We start from the raw sequence: 23,903 nt of genomic DNA, 5'->3' as shown, positions 1-23,903 counted from the left end.
GCTGGCTCTATGATATGATGAAGGAGCCCGGGATCACTGGACACGCCCCCTGGAATCCTTGGACACGCCTGCAGCTTCTCTTCCTGGTTCATGCAGGGCAGGCAGGAACAGGCTGGTAAGTATGGCTGATCTCAGCCAGTCCTGTCTCCTGCCTCCTCCTCACTGCCTCTGACTGCTGATGGGACCAGCCTCTGAGCAGTCAGTACATCTGTCACCTCTGCTGCCTCCTGAGCAGTTCTGTCAACTAAACTGCTTGATCAATGTTCACATGAGCTATCACATCAATCCCCCCTGCCCCCTGTAGCTACCTCCACCTCCTGTACTGAGGGGGCTTTATTGAAAAACTACTGCACTGGCCCATTCAGATGCAGGAGCTACAGTGTGAATGCTGCTTGAGTGGCCAGTGGAGCCATTCCTCAGTAAAGACCCCTCAGTACAGGGTTGGTAAGTGGCTACGGGGGGAAGAGGAGGTTGATGTGATGGCCGATGTTCACATGGGTCAGACACCTGACAGAACTTCTCAGGAGGAAGAAGTCTCAGATCCACTGACTACGGGGAGTACTCTCTGCAGCTATCAGAGGTAGTGAAGAGGCAGGAGGACTGGCGAGAGCTGGAGATCTGGCCAGTAATTGCTGATGGAGGACTGAAGACCCCCAGGATGGAGCTGCTGGAGATGGGAGAATGCACCTGCCAGAGGGACGGCATGTGTAAGTAACAAAATGTGTACAGACTTACTATCACCTATGTGTATTACCATACTTCTATGCACCTGTTTGTAAAAGTCTATATATAAGTATATATATATAATTGCCTGAGGGGTACTTCCGTCTGTCTGTCTGTAACTTCCGTAACGGAAATCCTGGGTCGCTGATTGGTCGCGGCCGGCTGCAACCAATCAGCAATATTGGGGCGGGAGTTAAACACTGCTTCACTTTTTGCTATTGATGCTGCCTATGCAGGATCAATAGTAAAAACGTATAATGTTAAAAATAATAATTAAAAAAAAACATTATATTCTCACCTTCCGGCGTCCGCACCAGCCTTCCCACTCATCGAGCTCCGGTGCCAAGAATGGATTGCAGCAATGAGCCGAGATCACAACGTAGTGGTCTCGCAAGACCGATACATTATCACAGGTTATTGCCGCAAAGCATTACTGGGAACGGAGCGTCGCGAGGAGCATCGCTAAAGCCCTGCGCTAGATCCGGGAGCCACCGGAGGGTGAGTATACAACTATTTTTTATTTTAATTGTGTTTTTTTTTAACAGGAATATGGTGCAGACATTGCTATATACTACGTGCGCTGTCATATACTGCGTGCGCTGTCATATACTACGTGGCTGTGTTATATACTACGTGGCTGTGTTATATACTGCGTCGCTGTGCTAATATACTGCGTGGGCTGTGTTTTATACTGTGGCCTGTGCTATATACTACATCGCTGTGTTATATACTGCATTGGCTGTGTTATATACTGCGTGGCTGTGCAATATACTACGTGGGCTATGTTATATACTGAGTAGAATCTGGGTTTTTTCATGTGTTGCAGAAGAACAAGACAAATTATCAGAGAAAAGGGCATGTAGCGCTATGCCTGACATGGTGTCCTTTCCTCCCTCCATGCAGGGACATCAGCTTACTCCCCGGCCCATGGCACTGTCTCCAGCATGCTCCTGCCTTCTACCTCCACTATGCATGCTGCACTGTGTCCCGATGGCGTGCCTAGGGTGCATGTGTGCGCACTCCCCTGTTCTAAAAGGGGCAGCACGTTTACATGGTAAATGCTCAGCTGGGAGGCATATAGCTAAATGTGTGTTCACTTGCAACGTGTCTCCCAGCCAAAAGTGTGGAGACATCCTGTATATAGGGCACCCTCCCCAGTAGGGAGGTGCCTGAGCAATCCCTATAGTAACAGTATGTTAGGTATGTATGCAACTGTATGTTACCAGGTCCCCCATCCCTAGTCTGATATAGTATCCCATATCCCATACCCTGTGTACTGATATTAGTGCTCGCTTCCTGTGACTGCTTCGGCGGTGTCTGTATCCTGAAATCGCATCTGCGGTACCGGTACCCTCCCGTCCCTTAACATCCTCTCTATTTATGTATGGTGCCGTCCTTTATTATATAGCGTCTAGTTATGAGCGAATATACTCGTTACTCGAGATTTCTCGAGCATGCTCTCGGTTCCGCCAAGTATTTTTTAGAGCTCGGAGATTTAGTTTTCTTTGCCACAGGTGAATGATTTACATCTGTTAGCCAGCATAAGTACATGTGGGGGTTGCCTGGTTGCTAGGGAATTTCCACATGTACTTATGCTGGCTAACAGATGTAAATCATTCAGCTGCGGCAAGAAAATCTAAATCTCCGAGCACTGAAAAATACTTGGAGAACACCCGAGCGTGCTCAAGAAATCTCAAGTAACGAGTATATTCGCTCATCACTAATGGCGTTCTGTTATGTGGAGCGCCGTCCATTATTACACAGTATCATCTCTTGTCATCTACAGCACCGTCCCTTAAATTGAGTATTCTCATTATTTTTGTTATTCACAGCGTCTTCTCTTTATTGCATGGTGTCCTCTCCTGTAAAATGACTGCTGAGGGAGCAGCATCTGACCAGAAGACCAGTCCATCAGCTGCATCCATCACAAAAGAAGCTTTCCGATGCTCCATCAGCCATCATTTCAGTTTATATCTAACAGGAGTGGATGATATGTAATAAAGAACAGGGAGATATAAATAACAAAAATAATGAGAATCTGATATGTAAGGGACGGTGCTGTACATAACAAGAGGGAACTATATGATAAGGGACGGTGCTATACATAAAGAGAGAGCACTGTGTAATAAGGGGCGGCAATATATATGAGAGGAGACTGTAAAAAAAATATGTATATCTGTAGCTTGGTCGCGATGAAAGGAGGGGGGGCCCAGATACATTACTTGCACAGGGGCCCTAAGCTGTCTGTGTCCGCCCCTGGTGCTCAGGTACAGACAAATTAAACAGTCGACCTTTAGGAAACTTACTACCAGGAATCAATTCAATAGCACACTCACAATCCCTATGCGGAGGTAGGGCATTGGACTTGGGCTCATCAAATACATCCCGGTAATCTGACAAGAACTCTGGGACCTCAGAAGGGGTGGATGATGAAATAGACAGAAATGGAACATCACCATGTACCCCCTGACAACCCCAGCTGGACACAGACATAGATTTCCAATTCAATACTGGGTTATGGACTTGTAGCCATGGCAACCCCAACACGACCACATCATGCAGATTCTGCAACACCAAAAAGCGAATATCCTCCTGATGCGCAGGAGCCATGCACATGGTCAGTTGGGTCCAATACTGAGGCTTATTCTTGGCCAAAGGCGTAGCATCAATTCCTCTCAGTGGAATAGGATGCTGCAAGGGCTCCAAGAAAAACCCACAGCGCCTAGCAAACTCCAAGTCCATCAAATTCAGGGCAGCGCCTGAATCCACAAATGCCATGACAGAATAGGATGACAAATAGCAGATCAAAGTAACGGACAAAAGAAATTTTGACTGTACCGTACCAATGGTGGCAGACCTAGCGAACCGCTTAGTGCGCTTAGGACAATCGGAGATAGCATGAGTGGAATCACCACAGTAAAAACATAGCCCATTCCGACGTCTGTGTTCTAGCCGTTCAGCTCTGGTCAAAGTCCTATTACATTGCATAGGCTAAGGTTTATGCTCAGATAATACCGCCAAATGGTGCACAGTTTTACGCTCACGTAAGCGTCGATCGATCTGAATGGCCAAAGACATAGACTCATTCAGACCAGCAGGCATAGGAAATCCCACCATGACATCCTTAAGGGCTTCAGAGAGACCCTTTCTGAAAATTGCTGCCAGAGCACATTCATTCCATTGAGTGAGCACAGACCACTTCCTAAACTTCTGACAATATCTCTCTACCTCATCCTGACCCTGACACAGAGCCAGCAAGATTTTCTCTGCCTGATCCACTGAATTAGGTTCATCATAAAGCAACCCGAGCGCCAGAAAAAACGCATCAATATCACATAATGCAGGATCTCCTGGCGCAAGGGAAAATGCCCAGTCTTGAGGGTCGCCACGTAATAAAGAAATAATGATCCTTACTTGTTGAACTGGGTCACCAGAGGAGCGGGGTTTCAAAGCCAGAAATAGTTTACAATTATTTTTGAAATTCAGAAACTTAGCTCTATCTCCAGAAAATAACTCAGGAATAGGAATTTTAGGTTCTAACCTAGGATTCTGAACCACCAAATCTTGAATGTTCTGTACACTTATAGCGAGATTATCCATCAAAGAGGACAGACCCTGAATGTCCATGTCTACACCTGTGTTCTGAACCACCCTGATGTCTAGGGGAAAAGAAAGACAAAACACAGTGCAGAGAAAAAAAAATGGTCTCAGAACTTCTCTTTTCCCTCTATTGAGAAGCATTAGTACTTTGGGCCTCCAGTACTGTTATGAACAGGTGATTCAGAACCACAATGGACCTGGTGAATACGATCACAGAAAATGACCTGATAGTTGCTAAACACATAGGACGAGCTCTGAGACGTGGGAACTCTGCTGACCGCAATCCCTAATCCTATCACACCACACTAGAGGTAGCCGTGGAGCGCTCCTGACCAGACCTAGGCGCCTCGGGCACAGCCTGAGAAACTAGCTAGCCCTGAAGATAGAAAAATAAGCCTACCTTGCCTCAGAGAAATTCCCCAAAGGAAAAGGCAGCCCCCACATATAATGACTGTGAGTAAAGATGAAAATACAAACACAGAGATTAAATAGATTTTAGCAAAGTGAGGCCCGACTTACTGAATAGACCGAGGATAGGAAAGATAGCTTTGCGGTCAGCACAAAAACCTACAAACAACCACGCAGAGGGCGCAAAAAGACCCTCCGCACCGACTAACGGTACGGAGGTGCTTCCTCTGCGTCCCAGAGCTTCCAGCAAGCAAGACAAACCAATATAGCAAGCTGGACAGAAAAAATAGCAAACAAAAGTAACACAAGCAGAACTTAGCTTATGCAGGGCAGACAGGCCACAAGAACGATCCAGGAGAGAGCAAGACCAATACTGGAACATTGACTGGAGGCCAGGAACAAAGAACTAGGTGGAGTTAAATAGAGCAGCACCTAACGACCCAACCTCGTCACCTGAGGAAGGAAACTCAGAAGCCGCAGCCCCACTCACATCCACCAAAGGAAGCTCATGGACAGAACCAGCCGAAGTACCACTCATGACCACAGGAGGGAGCTTGACCACAGAATTCACAACACAGGTGGCATGGAGCAAAGATCTAAGTGGAGTTAAATAGAGCAGCCAGCTAACAAATTAACCTCGTCACCTGTGGAAGGAAACTCAGAAACACCCACCAGAGGAAGTCCATGGACAGAACCAGCCGAAGTACCATTCATGACCACAGGAGGGAGCCCGACAACAGAATTCACAACAATACCCCCCCTTGAGGAGGGGTCACCGAACCCTCACCAGAGCCCCCAGGCCGACCAGGATGAGCCAAATGAAAGGCACGAACCAGATCGGCAGCATGAACATCAGAGGCAAAAACCCAGGAATTATCTTCCTGACCATAACCCTTCCACTTGACCAGGTACTGGAGTTTCCGTCTCGAAACACGAGAATCCAAAATCTTCTCCACCACATACTGCAACTCCCCCTCAACCAACACCGGGGCAGGAGGATCAACGGATGGAACCACAGGCGCCACGTATCTCCGCAATAACGACCTATGGAACACATTATGGATGGCAAAAGAAGCAGGAAGGGCCAAACGAAATGACACAGGATTGATAACCTCAGAAATCTTATACGGACCAATGAAACGAGGCTTAAACTTAGGAGAGGAAACCTTCATAGGAACATAACGAGACGACAACCAAACCAAATCCCCAACACGAAGTCGGGGACCCACACAGCACCTGCGGTTAGCGAAACGTTGAGCCTTCTCCTGGGACAATGTCAAATTGTCCACCACATGAGTCCAAATCTGCTGCAACCTATCCACCACAGTACCTACACCAGGACAGTCCGTAGACTCAACCTGCCCTGAAGAGAAATGAGGATGGAAACCAGAATTGCAGAAAAACGGCGAAACCAAAGTAGCCAAACTGGCCCGATTATTAATGGCGAACTCAGCCAATGGCAAAAAGGACACCCAATCATCCTGATCAGCAGAAACAAAGCATCTCAGATATGTTTCCAAAGTTTGATTAGTTCGTTCGGTTTGGCCATTTGTCTGAGGATGGAAAGCCGAGGAAAAAGACAAATCAATGCCCATCCTAGCACAAAAGGAACGTCAAAACCTCGAAACAAACTGGGAACCTCTGTCAGAAACGATGTTCTCCGGGATACCATGTAAACGAACCACATGCTGGAAAAATAATGGCAGCAAATCAGAGGAGGAAGGCAATTTAGACAAAGGTACCAAATGGACCATCTTAGAGAAGCGATCACAAACCACCCAAGTGACCAACATCTTTTGAGAGACGGGGAGATCCGAAATAAAATCCATAGAAATATGCGTCCAGGGCCTCTTCGGGACCGGCAAGGGCAAAAGCAACCCACTGGCACGAGAACAGCAGGGCTTAGCTCGAGCATAAGTCCCACAGGACTGCACAAAAGAACGCACATCCCGTGACAAAGACGGCCACCAAAAGGATCTATCCACCAAATCTCTGGTACCAAAGATTCCAGGATGCCCAGCCAACACTGAACAATGAATCTCAGAGATAACTCTACTAGTCCATCTATCAGGGACAAACAGTTTCTCCGCTGGGCAACGGTCAGGTCTATCAGCCTGAAATTTTTGCAGCACCTGCCGCAAATTAGGGGAGATGGCAGACAAAATTACCCCTTCTTTGAGAATAACCGCCGGCTCAGGAACACCCGGAGAGTCAGGCACAAAACTCCTTGACAGGGCATCAGCCTTCACATTCTTAGAGCCCGGAAGGTACGAAACCACAAAATCAAAACGTGAAAAAAATAACGACCATCGAGCCTGTCTCGGATTCAACCGTTTGGCAGACTCAAGATAAGTCAAATTCTTGTGATCTGTCAAGACCACCACGCGATGCTTGGCTCCTTCAAGCCAATGATGCCACTCCTCGAATGCCCACTTCATGGCCAACAACTCTCGATTACCAACATCATAATTACGCTCAGCAGGCGAAAACTTTCTAGAAAAGAAAGCACATGGCTTCATCACCGAGCCATCAGAACTTCTTTGCGACAAAACAGCCCCTGCTCCAATCTCAGAAGCATCAACCTCAACCTGAAACGGGAGCGAAACATCTGGCTGGCACAACACAGGGGCAGAAGAAAAACGACGCTTCAACTCCTGAAAAGCCTCTACAGCTGCAGAAGACTAATTGACCACATCAGCACCCTTCTTGGTCAAATCAGTCAACGGTTTAGCAACACTAGAAAAATTAGCGATGAAGCGCCGATAAAAATTAGCAAAGCCCAGGAACTTTTGCAGGCTCTTCACAGATGTCGGCTGAGTCCAATCGTAAATGGCCTGGACTTTAACAGGGTCCATCTCGATAGTAGAAGGGGAAAAAATGAACCCCAAAAATGAAACCTTCTGAACTCCAAAGAGACACTTTGACCCCTTCACAAACAAGGAATTCGCACGAAGGACCTGGAACACCATTCTGACCTACTTCACATGAGACTCCCAATCTTCCGAAAATACCAAAATATCATCCAAATACACAATCAGGAATTTATCCAGGTACTCTCGGAAGATGTAATGCATAAAGGACTGAAATACTGATGGAGCATTGGAAAGCCCGAATGGCATAACCAGGTACTCAAAATGGCCCTCGGGCGTATTAAATGCTGTTTTCCATTCATCGCCTTGTTTAATACGCACAAGATTATACGCCCCTCGAAGATCTATCTTGGTGAACCAACTAGCCCCTTTAATACGAGCAAACAAATCAGACAGCAACGGCAAAGGATACTGAAATTTGACTGTAATTTTATTAAGAAGGCGGTAATCAATACAAGGTCTCAAAGAACCATCCTTCTTGGCCACAAAAAAGAACCCTGCTCCTAATGGTGATGACGACGGGCGAATATGGCCTTTCTCCAAGGATTCCTTTATATAACTCCGCATAGCGGCGGGTTCTGGCACAGATAAATTGAACAATCGGCCCTTAGGAAACTTACTACCAGGAATCAAATTAATTGCACAATCGCAATCCCTATGAGGAGGTAGGGCACTGGATTTGGGCTCATCAAATACATCCCGATAATCCGACAAAAACTCTGGAACTTCAGAAGGAGTGGAAGACGAAATAGACAAAAATGGAACATCACCATGTACCCCCTGGCAACCCCAGCTGGACACAGACATAGATTTCCAGTCCAATACTGGATTATGAACCTGTAGCCATGGCAACCCCAAAACGACAACATCATGCAGATTATGCAACACCAGAAAGCGGATATCCTCCTGATGTGCAGGAGTCATGCACATGGTCAATTGGGTCCAGTACTGGGGCTTATTCTTGGCCAAAGGCGTAGCATCAATTCCTCTCAATGGAATAGGATACTGCAAGGGCTCCAAGAAAAAACCACAGCGCCTAGCATACTCCAAGTCCATCAAATTCAGGGCAGCGCCTGAATCCACAAATGCCATAACAGAATAGGATGACAAAGAGCAAATCAGAGTAACGGACAATAGAAATTTAGACTGTACCGTACCAATGGTGGCAGACCTAGTGAACCGCTTAGTGCGCTTAGGACAATCGGAGATAACATGAGTGGAATCACCACAGTTAAAACATAGCCCATTCCGACGTCTGTGTTCTTGCCGTTCAGCTCTGGTCAAAGTCCTATCACATTGCATAGGCTCAGGCCCATGCTCAGATAGTACCGCCAAATGGTGCACAGCTTTACGCTCACGCAAGCGTCGATCGATCTGAATGGCCAAAGACATAGACTCATTCAGACCAGCAGGCATGGGAAATCCCACCATGACATCCTTAAGGGCTTCAGAGAGACCCTTTCTGAAGATTGCTGCCAGGGCACATTCATTCCACTGAGTGAGCACAGACCACTTTCTAAACTTCTGACAATATATCTCCGCTTCATCCTGACCCTGACATAGAGCCAGCAAGATTTTCTCTGCCTGATCCACTGAATTAGGTTCGTCATAAAGCAATCCAAGCGCCAGGAAAAACGCATCAACATCACGCAATGCCGGATCTCCTGGCGCAAGGGAAAATGCCCAGTCTTGAGGGTCACCACGTAACAAAGAAATAATGATCTTTACTTGTTGAACAGGGTCACCTGAGGAGCGAGGTTTCAAGGCAAGAAACAATTTACAATTATTTTTGAAATTCAAGAACTTAGATCTATCACCAAAAAACAAATCAGGAATTGGAATCCTAGGCTCTGACATCGGATTCTGAACCACAAAATCTTGAATGTTTTGTACCCTTGTAGTGAGATTATCCATCCAAGAGGGCAGACCTTGAATGTCCATGTTTACACCTGTGTCCTGAACCACCCAGAGGTAAAGGGGAAAAGAGAGACAAAACACACTGCAAAGATAAAAAATGGTCTCAGAACTTCTCTTATCCCTCTATTGAGATGCATTAGTACTTTGGGCCACCTGTACTGTTATGACCTGGTGGTCAGGACAATAATGGACCTGGTGGTTAAGAGCACACGGAATGACCTGATAGTTACTGATAATAAAGGACGAGCTCTGGGACGTGGGAACTCTGCTGACCGCAATCCCTAATCCTATCAAACACACTAGAAATAGCTGTGGATTGCTCCTAACGCTCCCTATGCAACTCGGCACAGCCTAAGGAACTAGCTAGCCCTAAAGATAGAAAAATAAAGCCTACCTTGCCTCAGAGAAATTCCCCAAAGGAAAAGGCAGCCCCCCACATATAATGACTGTGAGTAAAGATGAAAATACAAACACAGAGATGAAATAGATCTAGCAAAGTGAGGCCCGACTTACTGAACAGACTGAGGATAGGAAAGGTTGCTTTGCGGTAAGCACAAAAACCTACAAGAAGACCACGCAGAGGGCGCAAAAAGACCCTCCGCACCGACTCACGGTGCGGAGGCGCTCCCTCTGCGTCCCAGAGCTTCCAGCAAGCAAGACAACAATAAAAATGGCAAGCTGGACAGAAAAATAGCAAACCAAAGAAAATACAAGCAGGAACTTAGCTTCTGCTGGGAAGACAGGTCACAAGAACGATCCAGGAGTGAATTAGACCAATACTGGAACATTGACAGGTGGCATGGAGCAAAGATCTAAGTGGAGTTAAATAGAGCAGCCAGCTAACGAATTAACCTCGTCACCTGTGGAAGGAAACTCAGAAACACCCACCAGAGGAAGTCCATGGACAGAACCAGCCGAAGTACCATTCATGACCACAGGAGGGAGCCCGACAACTGAATTCACAACACTCACCACACCTCTAGATAAGTTCCTTAGGGGTCTACTTTCCAAAATGGTGTCATTTGTGGGGGGTTTCTGTTGTGAATTCTGCTTTTGGGCTCCCTCCGGTGGTTGTAGGTGGTAATGCAGTTGTCCCTGGGCTGCAGTCCTGGTCATGTGTATCTGCTGATTGCAATTCTGACTGGGGTATTTAGGTTTGCAGGATTCTTTAGTCCTTGCCAGTTGTCAATGGTTTTTGGGAGGTGTTTGGACCTATGCCTGGTTTCTCCTGCTTAGCTGCCAATTCAGCAAAGATAAGTGTCTGGTTTTTCTTTTCTTTGGCACACATGCTGTGTGGTGGATTTTTGATTGTATTTCTGCTCTGTGTGTAGGATTCTCTGGAGTTGCAGATATACGTTCCACGTCTTTAGTTAGATGGTGGAATTTTTTGTATAATCTGCTGTGGATATTTTTGGAAGGGTTTTAATACTGACCGCACAGTATTCTGTCCTATCCTTTCCTATTTTAGCTAGAGTGGCCTCTTTTGCTAAATCCTGTTTTCTGCCTGTGTGTGTCTTTCCTCTCCTACTCACAGTCAATATTTGTGGGGGACTGCCTATCCTTTGGGATTCTGCTCTGAGGCAAGGTAGTATTCCTATTTCCATCTATAGGGGTATTTAGTCCTCCGGCTGTGACGAGTTGTCTAGGGTTTGTTAAGAACACCCCACGGCTACTTCTAGATGCGGTGTTAGATCAGGTTTTGCGGTCAGTACAGTTACCACCTACTCCAGTGAAAATTATTCATGCGGCTCCAAGGTCACCGGATCATAACAGGTTTCAATGTTTAGGCACATCAGTGGCTCTCCAAACGCAACATGGCGTCCCATAATTCCTGTCAATTTTGCATTGAAAAGTCAAACGGCGCTCCTTCCCTTCCGAGCTCTCCCATGCGCCCAAACAGTGGTTTACCCCCACATATGGGGTATCGGCGTACTCAGGACAAATTGTACAACAACTTCTGAGGTCCATTTTAATCTGTTACCCTTGGTAAAATAAAACAAATTGGAGCTGAATTAAATTTTTTGTGAAAAAAAGTTAAATGTTCATTTTTATTTAAACATTCCAAAAATTCCTGTGAAACACCTAAAGGGTTAATAAATTTCTTGAATGTGATTTTGAGCACCTTGACGGGTGCAGTTTTTAGAATGGTGTCACACTTGGGTATTTTCTATCATATAGACCCCTTAAAATGAGTTCAAATGAGATGTGGTCCCTAAACAAAAATGGTGTTGTAAAAATGAGAAATTGCTGGTCAACTTTTAACCCTTATAACTCCCTAACAAAAAAAAATGTTGGTTCCAAAATTGTGCTGATGTAAAGTAGACATGTGGGAAATGTTACTTATTAAGTATTTTGTGTGACATATCTCTGTAAATTAATTGCATAGAAATTCAAAGTTGGAAAATTGCAAAATTTTCGCCAAATTTATGTTTTTTTCAGAAATAAATGCAGGTAATATCAAATAAATTTTACCACTGTCATGAAGTACAATATGTCACGAGAAAACATTGTCAGAATCACTGGGATCCATTGAAGCGTTCCAGAGTTATAACCTCATAAAGGGACAGTGGTCAGAATTGTAAAAATTGGCCTGGTCATTAAGGTGCAAACCAACCTTGGGGGTAAAGGGGTTAAGTGAAAAAATCGTGCCTGTGTGCTTGAATCCCGTGCCAAGCGAGTGTCCCCTAACAAATGCAGTGAGTGCTAACAATATATATATAAAAAAAATATATGGAGCTGCGGGGCCATTATACGGTATATAGAGAGCTGTGGGGGCCATTATACTGTAGAGAGTTGTGGGGGCCATTATACTGTATATAGGGAGATGTGGGGGAATTATACTGTATATAGAGTTGTGAGGTCACTATACTGTACATAGGGAGCTGTGGGAAAATCATACTGTACGTAGAGAGCTGTGGGGCCATTATTTTGTGCATATAGGGTGCTGTGGGGCCATAATACTGTGTATATAGGGAGCTATAGGGGACATCATACTGTATATTGTGGGCTGTGGGGGACAGTTTGTTGTGTATAGGGGGTTGTGGGGGACATAATGCTGTGCATAGGAGCTGTTGGGACATTATTACTTTTTAAGGGAACTTGAGATATTAACCCCTTAACGACCGCCGGTATGCCTTTTAACGTTAAGGGTAGTTAAGGGTACTTAAACCACAGCGCCATTAAAAGCGCTGTAAAAAAAAGTGTATAGCTAACGATGCTGTGGAAAAAGTGTATAGCGCCCCCCAGAGACGGATTTTCTCCGGGGTCTCGGCTGCCGGGGGTAGCCAAGACCCCAGAGAACATGAATCGGGTCGGTTTTTACCAACCCCTGGGTTGCGATCGCCGTTAATTAACTGTCTACCGCCGACCCAAACAGTGGTTTATCCTGACATCGGCGTATTCAGGAGAAATTGCACAACGAATTTTGTGGTTCATTTTCTCTTTTTACACTTGTGGAAATTAAAAAAAAATTAGTTCTGAAGTAAAATGTTTGTAATAAGAGGTTAAATGTAAATTTTTTCCTTCCACATTGCTTCAGTTTCTGTGAAGCACGTAAAGGGTTAATAAACTTCTTGAATGTGGTATTGAGCACAATGGTCTCACTTTCAGGCATTTTCTGTCATGTACACCCCTCAAAGTGACTTTAAATGTGAGGTGGTCCCTAAAAACAATGGTTTTGTAGTTTGTGTTGTAAAAATGAGAAATCGCTGGTCAACTTTTAACAACTTCCTATAAAAACAAAAAGTTTGTTTCCAAAATTGTGCTGATGTAAATTAGACAATTGGAAAAGTTAAATTATTTAGGCTATGTGCACACATTGCAGATTTTGCTGCGGATTTTTCCGCAGCGGATTTGGAAAATCCGCAGTGCAAAATCACTGCGGTTTTCACTGCGGATTTTCACGCGGTCTCTTCTGTGGATTCCTCTGCGGGTTTTCAACTGCACTTTCCTATTGGTGCAGGTTGAAAACCGCTGCGGAATCCGCAGAAAGAAGTGACATGCTACTTCTTTTTTTCCACAGCGTTTCCGCGCGGCTTTTTCCGCAGCGTGTGCACAGCGGTTTTTGTTTTCCGTAGGTTAACATGGTACTGTAAACCGCATGGAAAACCGCTGCGGATCCGCTGCAAAAACCGCAACATGTGCACAAAGCCTAACTATTTTGTGTGACATAGCTCTGTGATTTAACCCCTTAGCGACCGCCGATACGCCTTTTAACGGCGGCCGCTAAGGGTACTTAAACCACAGCGCCGTTAATTAACGGCGCTGTGGAAAAAGTGAATAGCGCCCCCCAGAGTCGGATTTTCTCCGGGATCTCGGCTGCCGAGGGTAGCCGAGACCCCAGAGAACATGATTCGGGGTTTTTTTAACCCACCCCGCATTTGCGATCGCCGGTAATTAACCGTTTACCGGCGATCGCAAAAAAAAAAAAAAACGCGATCTCTTTTTAATTTCTCTGTCCTCTGATGTGAGGGGTAGGGTTAGGGGTAGGGTTAGGGTTAGGGGTAGGGTTAGGGTTAGGGGTAGGGTTGGGGCTAAATTTAGGGTTAGGGTTGGGGCTAAATTTAGGGTTAGGGTTGGGGCTAAATTTAGGGTTAGGCTTTTTTCACACTTACGTCGGTACAGGGCCGTCGCAAAGCGTCGGCCCGACATACCGACGCACGTTGTGAAAATTGTGCACAACGTGGGCAGCAGCTGTAGTTTTTCAACGCATCCGCTGCCCAATCTATGTCCTAGGGAGGAGGGGGCGGAGTTACGGCCACGCATGCGCGGTCAGAAATGGCGGATGCGACGTACAAAAAAAGTTTCATTGAACTTTTTTTGTGCCGACGGTCCGCCAAAACACAACTGATCCAGTGCACGACGGACGCGACGTGTGGCCATCCGTCACGATCCGTCGGCAATGCAAGTCTATGGGCAAAAAACGCATCCTGCGGGCACATTTGCAGGATCCGTTTCTTGTCCAAAACGACGGATTGCGACGGAATGCCAAACGACGCAAGTGTGAAAGTAGCCTTAGGGCTAGGGTTAGGGTTGGGGCTAAAGTTAGGGCTAGGGTTGGGGCTAAAGTTAGGGTTAGAGTTGGGATTAGGGTTAGGGTTTGGATTAGGGTTGGTATTAGGGTTAGGGTTGGCATTAGGGTTATGCTTGGGATTAGGGTTAGGTTTGGGATTAGGGTTAAGGTTAGGGTTGTGATTAGGGGTGTATTGGGATTAGGGTTAGGTTTGAGGTTAGGGTTGAGATTAGGATTAGGGGTGTGTTGGATTTAGGGTTTTGATTAGGGTTATGGTTAGGGTTGACATTAGGGTTGTTTTGGGGTAAGGGTTGTGATTATGGTTAGGGTTAGTGATTAGGATTATGGATCAGGTTGGGATTAGGGTTAGGGGTGTGTTGGGGTTAGGGTTGGAGCTAGAATTGGGAGGTTTAGGTACATCAGGGGGTCTCCAAACACGACAGCCAATTTTGCGCTCAAAAAGTCAAATGGTGCTCCCTCCCTTCTGAGCTCTGCCGTGCGCCCAAACAGTGGGTTACCCCCACATATGTGGCATCAGCGTACTCGGGATAAATTGGAAAACAACTTCTGGGGTCCAATTTCTCTTGTTACCCTTGTGAAAATAAAAACTTGGGGGCTACAAAATCTTTTTTTGTGGAAAAATATATATATATATATATTTTTTTATGACTCTGCATTATAAACTTCTGTGAAGCACTTGGGCATTCAAAGTTCTCACCACACATCTATATAAGTTCCTTGGGGGGTCTAGTTTCCAAAACGGGGTCACTTGTGGGGGGTTACTACAGTTTAGGTACATCAGGGGCTCTGCAAAAGCAACATAACGCCCACAGACCATTCTATCTAAGTCTGCATTCCAAAATGGCGCTCCTTCCCTTCCGAGCTCTGCCATGCGCCCAAACAGTGGTTTACCCCCACATATGGGGCATCAGCATACTCAGGATAAATTGGACAACAACTTTAGTGGTCCAATTTCTCCTGTTACCCTTGTGAAAATAAAAACTTGGGGGCTACAATATCTTTTTTGTGAAAAAAAAAATATTTTTTATTTTCACGACTCTGCATTCTAAACTTCTGTGAAGCACTTGGGCATTCAAAGTTCTCACCACACATCTAGATAAGTTCCTTGGGGGGTCTAGTTTCCAAAATGGGGTCACTTGTGGGGGGTGACTACAGTTTAGGTACATCAGGGGCTCTGCAATCGCAACATAATGCCCACAGACCATTCTATCAAAGTCTCCATTCCAAAAAGGCGCTCCTTCCCTTCCGAGCTCTGCCGTGCGCCCAAACAGTGGTTTACCCCCACATATGGCGCATCAGCGTACTCGGGATAAATTGGACAACAACTATTGCAGTCCAATTTCTCCTGTTACCCTTGTGAAAATAAAAACTTGGGGGCTACAATATCTTTTTTGTGGAGAAAAAAAATATTTTTTATTTTCACGACTCTGCATTCTAAGCTTCTGTGAAGCACTTGGGCATTCAAAGTTCTCACCACACATCTACATAAGTTCCTTGGGGGGTCTAGTTTCCAAAATGGGGTCACTTGTGGAGGGTTTCTACTGGTTAGGTACATCAGGGGCTCTGCAAACGCAACATAATACCCGCAGACCATTCTATCAAAGTCTGCATTCCAAAACGGCGCTCCTTCCTTCCGAGCTCTGCCGTGCGCCCAAACAGTGGTTTACCCCCACATATGGGGTACCAGCATACTCAGCACAAATTGGACAACGACTTTTGGGGTCCAATTTCTCTTGTTACCCTTGTGGAAATAAAAACTTGGGGGCTAAAAAATCTTTTTTGTGGAAAAAAAAATATTTTTTATTTTCACGACTCTGCATTATAAACTTCTGTGAAGCACTTGGGCATTCAAGGTTCTCACCACACATCTAGATAAGTTCCATGGGGGGTCTAGTTTCCAAAATGGGGTCACTTGTGGGGGATTTCTACTGTTTAGGCACATCAGGGGCTCTCCAAACGCGACATGGCGTCCGATCTCAATTCCAGCCAATTCTACATTGAAAAAGTAAAACGGCACTCTTTCTCTTCCAAGCTCTGCGGTGCGCCCAAACAGTGGTTTACCCCCACATATTGGGTATCGACGTACTCAGGAGAAATTGCACAACAACTTTAGTGGTCTAATTTCTCCTGTTACCCTTGTAAAAATAAGAATTTGTGGGCAAAAAGATCATTTTTGTGTAAACAAAAACGATTTTTTATTTTCACGGCTCTACGTTATAAACTTCTGTGAAGCACATGGGGGTTCAAAGTGCTCGCCACACATCTAGATAAGTTCCTTAAGGGGTCTAGTTTCCAAAATGGTGTCACTTGTGGGGGGTTTCCACTGTTTAGGCACATCAGGGGCTCTCCAAACGCGACATGGCGTCCAATCTCAATTCCAGCCAATTCTACATTGAAAAAGTAAAACGGCACTCCTTCTCTTCCAAGCTCTGCGGTGCGCCCAAACAGTGGTTTACCCCCACATATTGGGTATCAGCGTACTCAGGAGAAATTGCACAACAACTTTTGTGGTCTAATTTCTCCTGTTACCCTTGTGAAAATAAAAATTTGGGGGCAAAAAGATCATTTTTGTAGAAAAAATGCGATTTTTTTTTTCACGGCTCTACGTTATAAACTTCTGTGAAGCACTTGGGGGTTCAAAGTGCTCACCACACATCTAGATATGTTCCTTAAGGGGTCTAGTTTCCAAAATGGTGTCATTTGTGGGGGGTTTCCACTGTTTAGGCACATCAGGGGCTCTCTAAACGTGACATGGCGTCCGATCTCAATTCCAGCCAATTCTGCATTGAAAAAGTCAAACGGCGCTCCTTCATTTCTAAGTTCTGCGGTGCGCCCAAAAAGTGGTTTACCCCCACATATGGGGTATCGGCGTATTCAGGAGAAATTGCATAACAAAATTTATGGTTACATTTCTGTTTTTACACTTGTTAAAATAAAAAAAATGGTTCTGAATTAAGATGTTTGCAAAAAAAAAGTTAAATGTTCATTTTTTCCTTCCACATTGTTTCAGTTCCTGTGAAGCACGTAAAGGGTTAATAAACTTCTTGAATGTGGTTTTGAGTACCTTGAGGGGTGCAGTTTTTAGAATGGTGTCACACTTCATTATTTTCTATCATATAGACCCCTCAAAATGACTTCAAATGTGATGTGGTCCCTAAAAAAAATGGTGTTGTAAAAATGAGAAATTGCTGGTCAACTTTTAACCCTTATAACTCCCTAACAAAAAAAAATTTTGTTTCCAAAATTGTGCTGATGTAAAGTAGACATGTGGGAAATGTTATTTATTAACTATTTTTCGTGACATATCTCTCTGATTTAAGGGCATAAAAATACAAAGTTTGAAAATTGCAAAATTTTAAAATTTTTCGCCATATTTCCGTTTTTTTCATAAATAATCGCAAGTAATATTGAAGAAACGTTACCACTAACATGAAGTACAATATGTCATGAAAAAACAGTCTCAGTATCAGCGTTGAAGCGTTCCAGAGTTATAACCTCATAAAGGGACAGTGGTCAGAATTGTAAAAATTGGCCCGGTCATTAACCCCTTAATCCCATATGACGTACTATCCCGTCCAGGTGACCTGGGACTTAATTCCCATGGACGGGATAGTACGTCATATGCGATCGGCCGCGCTCACGGGGGGAGCGCGGCCGATCGCGGCCGGGTGTCAGCTGCCTATCGCAGCTGACATCCGGCACTATGTGCCAGGAGCGGTCACGGACCGCTCCCGGCACATTAACCCCCGGCACACCGCGATCAAAGATGATCGCGGTGTGCCGGCGGTGCAGGGAAGCATCGCGCAGGGAGAGGGCTCCCTGCGGGCTTCCCTGAGACGATCGGTACACGGTGATGTGCTCACCGTGTACCGAGCGTCTTCTCCCTGCAGTCCCCGGATCCAAAATGGCCGCCGGGCTGCATCCGGGTCCTGCAGGGAGCACTTCCGGGTCAGGATCAGGCTGCAGCTGCAGCTCTAATCCTGCCCGGCTGTATGTCAGATCACCGATCTAACAGAGTGCTGTGCACACTGTCAGATCGGTGATCTGTGATGTCCCCCCCTGGGACAAAGTGAAAAAGTAAAAAAAAAAATTTCCACACTTGTAAAAAAAAAAAAAAAAAAAATTCCTAAATAAAGCAGAAAAAAAAAAATATTATTCCCATAAATACATTTCTTTACATAAAAAAAAAACAAAAAAAACAATAAAAGTACACATATTTAGTATCGCCGCGTCCGTAACGACCCGACCTATAAAACTGGCCCACTAGTTAACCCCTTCAGTGAACACCGTAAGAAAAAAAAAAAAAAAACGAGCCAAAAAACAACGCTTTATTATCATAACGCTGAACAAAAAGTGGAATAACACGCGATCAAAAAGACGGATATAAATAACCATGGTACCTCTGAAAACGTCATCTTGTCCCGCAAAAAACGAGCCGCCATATAGCATCATAACCAAAAAAATAAAAAAGTTATAGTCCTGAGAATAAAGCGATGCCAAAATAATTATTTTTTCTATAAAATAGCTTTTATCGTATAAAAGCGCCAAAACATAAAAAAAATGATATAAATGAGGTATCGCTGTAATCGTACTGACCCGAAGAATAAAACTGCTTCATCAATTTTACCAAACGCGGAACGGTATAAACGCCTCCCCCAAAAGAAATTCATGAATAGCTGGTTTTTGGTCATTCTGCCTCACAAAAAATCGGAATAAAAAGCGATAAAAAAAGTCACATGTCCGAAAATGTAACCGATAAAAACGTCAACTCGTCCCGCAAAAAACAAGACCTCACATGACTCTGTGGACCAAAATATGGAAAAATTATAGGTCTCAAAATGTGGAGACACAAAAACTTTTTTGCTATAAAAAGCGTCTTTTAGTGTGTGACGGCTGCCAATCATAAAAATCCGATATAAAAAACTCGCTATAAAAGTAAATCAAACCCCCCTTCATCACCCCCTTAGTTAGGCTAGGTTCACATTGCGTTAATGGGTTAACGCTAACGGACAGCGTTGCACGGCGAAAATGTCACAATTAACGCCGTGCAACGGGTCCGTTAGCACAACCATTGACAGCAATGTGATTTTCGGGTGTAGCGCATCGCTAGAGCGTGCCATTTTCGGCTCGCGCTAGCAAGGTGCCGTTCTTTTGTGGCGCGCCTCAGACGCTGCTTGCAGCGTCCGCGGCGCGCCCGAGGTCCGATCCCCGATCTTCCAGAGCGGGGACGTTAACGCGACCACTAAACACGACACCTAAAAAGACATTGCGTTAGCGCAATCCGCTAGTGCTAAACGGATTTCCCTAATGCAATGTGAACCTAGCCTTAGGGAAAAATAATAAAATTAAAAAAAATGTATTTATTTCCATTTTCCCATTAGGGTTAGGGTTAGGGCTAGGGTTGGGGCTAGGGTTAGGGTTTGTATTACATTTACGGTTGGGATTAGGGTTGGGATTAGAATTAGGGGTGTGTCAGGGTTAGGTGTGTGGTTAGGGTTACAGTTGGGATTAGGGTTAGGGGTGCGTTTGGATTAGGGTTTCAGTTATAATTGGGGGTTTCCACTGTTTAGACACATCAGGGGCTCTCCAAACGCGACATGGCGTCCGATCTCAATTCCAGCCAATTCTGCATTGAAAAAGTAAAACAGTGCTCCTTCACTTCCGAGCTCTCCCGTGCGCCCAAACAGGGGTTTACCCCAACATATGGGGTATCATCGTACTCGAGACAAATTGGACAACAACTTTTTGGGTCCAAGTTCTCTTGTTATCCTTGGGAAAATAAAAATTTGGGGGGCTAAAAATCATTTTTGTGGGAAAAAAAAGGATTTTTTATTTTCACGGCTCTGCGTTGTAAACTGTAGTGAAACACTTGGGGGTTCAAAGTTTTCACAACACATCTAGATAAGTTCCATGGGAGGTCTAGTTTCAATATGGGGTCACTTGTGGGTGGTTTCTACTGTTTGGGTACATCAGGGGCTCTGCAAATGCAACGTGACGCCTGCAGACCAATCCATCTAAGTCTGCATTCCAAATGGCGCTCCTTCCCTTCCGAGCTCTGCCATGCGCCCAAACAGTGGTTCCCCCCCACATACGGGGTATCAGCGTACTCAAGACAAATTGAACAACAACTTTTGGGGTCCAATTTATTCTGTTACCCTTGTAAAAATACAAAGCTGGGGGCTAAAAAATCATTTTTGTGAAAAAAAAAAAGAATTTTTATTTTCACGGCTCTGCGTTATAAACTGTAGTGAAACACTTAGGGGTTCAAAGTTCTCACAACACATCTAGATAAGTTCCTTGGGAGGTCTAGTTTCTAATATGGGGTCACTTGTGGGGGGTTTGTACTGTTTGGGTACATCAGGGGCTCTGCAAATGCAACGTGACTCCTGCAGACCAATCCATCTAAGTCTGCATTCCAAATGGCGCTCCTTCCCTTCCGAGCTCTGCCATGCGCCCAAACAGTGGTTCCCCCCCACATATGGGGTATCAGCGTACTCAGGACAAATTGGACAACAACTTTTGGGGTCCAATTTATTATGTTACCCTTGTGAAAATACAAAACTGGGGGCTAAAAAATAATTTTTGCGAAAAAAAAAAAAAAAATTATTTTAACGGCTCTGCGTTATAAACTGTAGTGAAACATTTGGGGGTTCAAAGCTCTCAAAACACATCTAGATAAGTTCCTTATGGGGTCTAGTTTCCAAAATGGTGTCACTTGTGGGGGGTTTTAATGTTTAGGCACATCAGGGGCTCTCCAAACCAACATGGCGTCCTAACTTAATTCCAGTCAATTTTGCATTGAAAAGTCAAATGGCGCTCCTTCCCTTCCGAGCTCTGCTATGCACCCAAAAAGTGGTTTACCCCCACATATGGGGTATCGTCGCACTCAGGACAAATTGCACAACAACTTTTGTGGTCTAATTTCTTCTCTTACCCTTGGGAAAATAAAAAATTGGGGGCGAAAAGATCATTTTTGTGAAAAAATAAGATTTTTTATTTTTACGGCTCTGCATTATAAACTTCTGTGAAGCACTTGTTGGGTCAAAGTGCTCACCACACATCTAGATAAGTTCCTTAAGGGGTCTACTTTTCAAAATGGTGTCACTTGTGAGGGGTTCCAATGTTTAGGCACATCAGGGGCTCTCCAAACGCAACATGGCGTCCCATCTCAATTCCAGTCAATTTTGCATTGAAAAGTCAAATGGCGCTCCTTCCCTTCCGAGCTCTGCCATACGCCCAAACAATGGTTTACACCCATATATGGGGTATCAGCGTACTCAGGACAAATTGGCCAACAATTTTTGAGGTCCAATTTCTTCTCTTACTCTTGGGAAAATAAAAAATTGGGGGCGAAAAGATCATTTTTGTGAAAAAATATGATTTTTTATTTTTACGGCTCTGCATTATAAACTTCTGTGAAGCAATTGGTGGGTCAAAGTGGTCACCACACATCTAGATAAGTTCCTTAGGGTGTCTACTTTCCAAAATGGTGTCACTTGTGGGGGGTTTCAATGTTTAGGCACATCAGTGGCTCTCCAAACGCAACATGGCGTCCCATCTCAATTCCTGTCAATTTTGCATTTAAAAGTCAAATGGCGCTCCTTCCCTTCCGAGCTCTGCCATGCGCCCAAACAGTGGTTTACTCCCACATATGGGCTATCAGCGTACTCAGTACAGATTGTACAACAATGTTTGGCATCCATTTTATCCTGTTACCCTTGGTAAAATAAAACAAATTGGAGCTGAAATAAATTTTGTGTGAAAAAAAGTTAAATATTCATTCTTATTTAAACATTCCAAAAATTCCTGTGAAACCCCTGAAGGGTTAATAAACTTCTTGAATGTGGTTTTGAGCACCTTGAGGGGTGCAGTTTTTAGAATGGTCTCACACTTGGGTATTTTCTATCATATAGACCCCTCAAAATGACATCAAATGAGATGTGGTCCCTAAAAAAAAATGGTGTTGTAAAAATGAGAAATTGCTGGTCAACTTTTAACCCTTATAACTCCCTAACAAAAAAAAATTTTGGTTCCAAAATTGTGCTGATGTAAAGTAGACATGTGGGAAATGTTACTTATTAAGTATTTTGCGTGAGATATCTCTGTGATTTAAGGGCATAAAAATTTAAAGTTGGAAAATTGCGAAACTTTCTAAATTTTCGCCAAATTTCCGTTTTTTTCACAAATAAACGCAAGTTATATCGAATAAATGTTACTACTAAAATGAAGTACAATATGTCACGAGAAAACAATGTCAGAATCGCCAAGATCCGTTGAAGCGTTCCAGAGTTATAACCTCATAAAGGGACAGTGGTCAGAATTGTAAAAATTGGCCCGGTCATTAACGTGCAAACCACCCTCGGGGCTTAAGGGGTTAAGCTGCAAATTGGCTCTGTCACTAAGGGGTTAAATGTTAAGTGGGCACTTAAGACGCATGGAGCACTGTGTATTATAATTGTCAGAGGCATTCTTACTTTCTAGGGGCAAAATACGACCACTATTACTTTTTAGGGCACTCGGAGGGTTTTATTATTTTATAGGGGGCAATTTTACCGCCCCTGCTGATTTCCCATCCCCCGCCCACAATGTCCACCTCAGGGAGGAACTCCAGGTCAAATGTGTACAGGCCTTATATAGGGAGCATTAACTGACTGACTAAGTGACCGTCTGAGGCGGTCACGTGGAGTTATCGCGACTGAAATGACAAAACCTCGTTTGTCACCAAATGGCCGGCTCGTATCTATTTGCTCAGTCAGGACACAATAGGCCACAGGCTCCTCCCTTAATGACACGTGACCACTGACGGGGCAGTAACCCGGGCGCGGTGCCTGATTGGCTGGATGCAATACACGTGATTGACTGCGGCGATTGCGTGCTCCGGAATTCCGGTGAAAGTGAAGGCGGAGTAACCGGGTCGACGTCGTCCGCGTCCCGAGCAAAACCGTCGGGCCTGAGGAGTGTAGGTACCGAGCGGGTGGGGCATGAGACCGGGAAGTAATGCTCTGCAGCTGAGGGTTGGGTAAGGCATGGAGGAGACGGGAAGCATTCCCCTACATATGGGGAGTCAGCACAGCAAGTATAACAATCTGCAGGTGGAGGTGAGAGAGGGTGTAATGCTCTGCAGGCCTAGCAAGCCACGGGGTGTAATGCTCTGCAGGCCTAGCAAGCCACGTGGTGTAATGCTCTGCAGGCCTAGCAAGCCACGGGGTGTAATGCTCTGCAGGCCTAGCAAGCCACGGGGTGTAATGCTCTGCAGGCATAGCAAGCCACGGGGTGTAATGCTCTGCAAGCATAGCAAGCCACGGGGTGTAATGCTCTGCAGGCCTAGCAAGCCACGGGGTGTAATGCTCTGC

At 44.9% G+C, this 23,903-nt stretch overlaps 1 protein-coding gene across 4 annotated transcripts in view; it reads left to right on the top strand.

Moving 5' to 3' along the window:
• Positions 1-689: 689 nt before the first annotated feature.
• Positions 690-23,903, top strand: part of LOC138665339 (oocyte zinc finger protein XlCOF29-like) — a 34,503-nt gene continuing 11,289 nt past the window's right edge. The window contains exon 1 of one of the 4 annotated variants that reach the window (XM_069752732.1): positions 690-707. The gene's annotated coding sequence lies outside the window, so the exon portion shown is untranslated. Of the gene's footprint in view, positions 708-23,399; positions 23,649-23,903 lie in introns of those variants that run through there. The other 3 variants (XM_069752728.1, XM_069752730.1, XM_069752731.1) reach the window with 3 other exon arrangements.

This window comes from Ranitomeya imitator, chromosome 2 (genome assembly GCF_032444005.1).
Source record: "Ranitomeya imitator isolate aRanImi1 chromosome 2, aRanImi1.pri, whole genome shotgun sequence".
Taxonomy (NCBI): Eukaryota; Metazoa; Chordata; class Amphibia; order Anura; family Dendrobatidae; genus Ranitomeya; species Ranitomeya imitator.
The sequence above is the reverse complement of the archived record's forward strand: the minus strand, read 5'-3'. Positions and strand labels throughout refer to the sequence as shown.